This window comes from Belonocnema kinseyi, chromosome 8 (assembly GCF_010883055.1).
Source record: "Belonocnema kinseyi isolate 2016_QV_RU_SX_M_011 chromosome 8, B_treatae_v1, whole genome shotgun sequence".
In the NCBI taxonomy this organism is placed as follows: Eukaryota; Metazoa; Arthropoda; class Insecta; order Hymenoptera; family Cynipidae; genus Belonocnema; species Belonocnema kinseyi.
Window position 1 is genome coordinate 92201622 of NC_046664.1, and position 4847 is coordinate 92206468.

Here is a 4847-nt window from a genome sequence, read left to right on the forward strand (position 1 = left end):
CCCCCCCCCCCCCCGGCACGATAAATTTCGAAAAAATCGAGAGATTTAATTGACCTTTGGTATACACCAAACTCTCGCTTTCAGTCAAGTGTCGGCGGAGGTCCTTCAAATGGTCTTAGACTGGGTTCGGGGGGCTCGAAATGTAAACAATGAAGGCTGCCTAACTCGTTTCCAATTGGAATATATAATATCTACGTTTATAATGTCGCAACCACTCTCGCCCTACTCCTCTCAGAAACTGCTTGAGCCAGCAGTCTTAAAATGAAGGCTAAGTTCCTTAGTCAGCCATTTTGGATAAAAGTTCAAAAAAGCAGCATTTTCCAAAATTTTTAGGCCACTTTTTCAAATTTTGAAAATTCTATGTACAATTATTCATAGTATTAAAAATACAAAAAAATTTTCTAAAACTTTTTCCGATAAAATACAAATTAGTAGAGTTATAGCATTTACAAAATTTAAAAAAAAATGGACATTTTAGGCCACACAACGCACGATACAAAAAAAAACTCAAAGGAAGAAAAACGTTGAATTTTGAACACTCAAAAAAAGGATATACAAATTGTTTATTAACCATTTTCAGGTCGTTTTGGAAAAACGATACAAGTTGCAATAATATTGCAACTTGAAATATTTATTAATATTTTTTTTTTAATAGGATACACACTTTTTTATTATAAAAAAAGACAATGAAAATACTTTTGTTTTATTGCCAATGCATATTATGAATTGTAATAATATAGATTTATTGAAATGATAGATTTTCAGTGTAGCTCAGAATAACATTAGTGCAAAATAAGAAGCAAATATTAATGTAATCATGATAAATAATACGTGTACATTATTTTGCAATATCTGAATAAGAAATCTTAAGGGGAGGTACAGAAATAAATATAATATACATTGGATATGATAGTGTTGAACATAATGTAGATAAGTTAACATTTTGGACAAAATCGTGTGCGAAGTACGAGATATGTGATCAGAATGTGTTCTTTAAAACCGAAGGAACTTCAACTAAAGAGAATTGACAATTACCAAATTACAGTTCTCGATGCCTTGACCTTCAAATTTAAAAGGTATGTGTACAAATGCGGGGGAAATGCAAAGGTCGAGCGCGTAGCGCGAGGTAAGTACATTATCGAGCGCGAAAGGCAACCCAGTGGGCACCAAATTTCGCAACGTCTTCACGACATTGTTACGATATCTTTACGACAACTTTACGACATCCTATGTCCATATCGTTACAGTGTCTTTACGATATCGTAAAGACATCGTCAGATCATACGACATATTTACGATATCGTAAAGATGACTTAACGACATGGACATAGGATGTCGTAAAGTTGTCATAAAGATGTCATAACGATGTCGTAAAGACGTCGCCAAATTTTGTGCCCACTTGGAAAAACCAATATTTGCGCGTCCCAGGCGCGCTCAAACTTTCGAGCGAAGCGAGCCGCGCGCGATGAGAATATGCCCGCGCAACAAACAGATTTTTTAATTAAAATTTTTAACTGATTGCCAATCATCGGAAGAGTAAAAGTAGGAGAGGGTGAAATAAATAAAAGTAAAAAGTCCGCTCGTATCATATTTTTACATTCCATCATAATAAGAATTCTGATAAAAAGAATTGTATATTATAAAAGGTTGTACATGGAAGGGTCGGAGTGCGCGAGCATTCAGTTAAGTTTATAGCGCAATATTGTGCATTTCAATTGGACACGGTTCAGGTGGCCTGACTGTTTACGTTTGGAACCCCCCGAATTCAGTCCAAGGCTATTTGAAGGCAACTTCCGACACTGGACTGAAAGTCAGATTTTTTCAGGGGACGTTCAAAAACTACATTAAGCTACATTGAACATTTTTTCCACCCATCCCCTTCTTTGTCATAGATCATCACACAAGACTTGAAACTCCCAGGTTGTCACCACAAATACGAATAGCCCACACCCTCTTAAGTCTACATTTTTCGATAAAGTTATCATTTCCGAACACAGGTTACGAATTGCGGCAATCGGTATTTCCAGAGATGCTTTGACAGTATTTTGCATAATATTTCGTTACATTTTTACAATAAGTAATACTATATTTTAATATTCATTATTTAATATTTTTATTGTGAAGTTTAATATTGAGTCGATGTTTAATATTTCCCGTTTTTCATATAATACTAAAAAACAAAAATTTTAAATTAAAAGTGGGTTAAAAATGTTCTTTTTAGTTCATTGAAATAATGTTCAGAATTAAAAATATCTAAATCGCTAGATTGGAAAATTGTCCAAGAACAAAACAAACAAAAAGTTTTTTTTAATTTTGTATAGAAAATCACTTCACTTACAAACCTCGCACTTTCGTGTTAAAAATTATTTTCTATGAAATGTGACTTGTTGGCTTGTTGACATGATCTGGAGGTTTTATTTATTAATTCCTAGAGAAAAATTTTAGTTTGTGATATTTACAATTAAATATTATATTTTCTAATTTCTCAAATACTCAAGAAAGGAGAAATATTATTTAATAAATATTTTATTATTGATTACTTATTTAATTATTCATTATTTAATATGTTTATTTCAAAATTTAATACGGCCCGAAGTCGATGTTTGATATTATTGCCAGTTTTTCATATAACACTACTTTTGGTTAACACTGCCCCTTAGAATATACCGTCAATGTTTGAAACTCGTACGTTTACTTGTCCTCAATACATTATAAAGTTCTAGAAAAATGTCTCTAAATTTTTACTATCTCGTGTTATTTTTTAGATTTTTGCGAAAATGTGTATTGTTCAAAAAAAAAAATCTTCAAAGACTTGATCAATATTGTCCCAAAAATCTCGCAAATAGCGCAGACAAAAAAATATCCTCTTCTCGCCAAAGCTCGGGCACATATTCAATCTAAGAAAAAATGAAGAGAAAGAAACCATTGAAAAATATCACACTTTTAATAAAAATTGGGTTCATTTTTTGATAATCTGCGTTTAAATGTTTTAAAAATTATTACTCATAACTTTGAAAACAAATTTTGTTGGAAAATAGGTACGATACGTGTCGTCTTATACCCTTTAAAAAGCAACAGATTTGAGTGAGAAATAATTCTGTGACTTAATGGACGCCTGCGTGAATTGAAATAAACGTGGTCAACAGAATCATTGTAAGCCTTGGGAAAATCCCGCAAACATTATTCACGGTAGTCAGGTAATTCCGAACCATAATATAATCTATGATCCATTTCAAAAGCAGCAAAGCCTTTTTTCTATAAAATTCAAATGGCCAACAGTTTCACAAAGATTTCAGTGATTATTCGAAGATTTCACATGTTTCGCAAAGATTTCGGATATATTTAAAAGATTTCAAATATTTCGCAAAGCTTTTGGATAAATTTAAAAGATTTCGCAAATATTGCAATAATTTATTCAAGATTTCATACAAATTTTACAAAGGTTTTTAATATTTCGCAAATCTTAAACAAACATTTCAAAGATTTCGGATTGATATAAAAGAATTCACAAAACCTCAGTAATTTTTTCTCAGGGGAGTAGGGCGAGAGCGATTGTGATAATATACAGGGTGTCCCGCGAGAACTGTAGTTCATTTTGTGTGTGGGGGGGGGGGCTTACACAACACAATAAGCAAAAAGTCCCCAAATTTTTTGTTGTCAGATGCTTATTCTGGACAAAACAGAGGGTACAAATTGTATGTACGTGTGAGCATGTGTGGCTACAAACTTTTGTTATTATGAGATTGTTGCAACAAATAAGAACAATTAAATATGTTTAGAAAAATTCAAATCAACGGAAATTATAAAAACATTAATTACAATGGGAAGAAAATACAAAAAATTTGTTAGTTTAAACAATTAAACTTCATATTCATGTCATTTTTCGACTAAAAAGTGCACCCAAGGAACACGCCGTAACTTAAGAGGAGGTAATAATGACTTTTTGTTATAACAGAACATTTTTCAATTACAATACAAGATTATTAAATGGGAACCTTACATTACGTCTTTGTGAGGATCTTCCAGGGATTCGAACGAAATTAAGGGGCATTTTTGGATATTTGCCAATTATTTCGATAAATTTATAAGAATTTGGCTAAAAACTAAGCTTAGTCTAAAAACTATAAAAAAATAATGAGCCTACGAAAGCACAATGTCAAAATTATGTGTTAATCGTATTTTATATAAAAGGGAACGAAAAGGAAAGTGAGGAAATTTTCGTTACTTTCCTTTTTGTTTCTTTCCAGATAAAACTTTGACGAAACACAAATTTGACTATGTGCCTCCGTAGCTGCATTATTTTTCAGTGACTTTTCATACTTAACATTATTTTCAGGTAAATTATATGACTTTTTAAGAAACAATTGGAAAATATCTGAAAATGCCCCTTAATTTCGTTCGAATCCCTTGGATCTTCACTTGGGGTGATGGCTAGAGAAATTGATCAACAACCTGGGTCGGAGCAGTGTTGCGGAAGGAACGCGTTGTTTACATAAAGAACACGAAAATTCTGGATCAATCTAAAAATTCTCTATCCCTTTTTCACATTACTCCTTTCCCCACCGAGTGAGTCACGCCTACCCTGGAAGGGAAATTGCTTAATGGTGTAATAATAATAAAAAAAACTACAAGTGCAATATCACACACATGCTCACATGTACATGAAACTTGTACCCTCCGTCGTGTCCAGAATAAGCATTGGACACACACAAAATTAACTACACTTCTCGCCGGACACCCTGTATATAGATACTAGGCAGTCTGATAAGTCCCTGAAAAATGAAACACGGAGACGTTTTTTTGGCCAAAGTCGGTTTTATTTTTCAACATACTCTCCTTTTAGGTCG

General features: G+C 32.8%; 1 pseudogene; it reads left to right on the plus strand.

Moving 5' to 3' along the window:
* Positions 1-984: 984 nt before the first annotated feature.
* LOC117178602 overlaps positions 985-4847 on the plus strand; it is a 12753-nt pseudogene continuing 8890 nt past the window's right edge.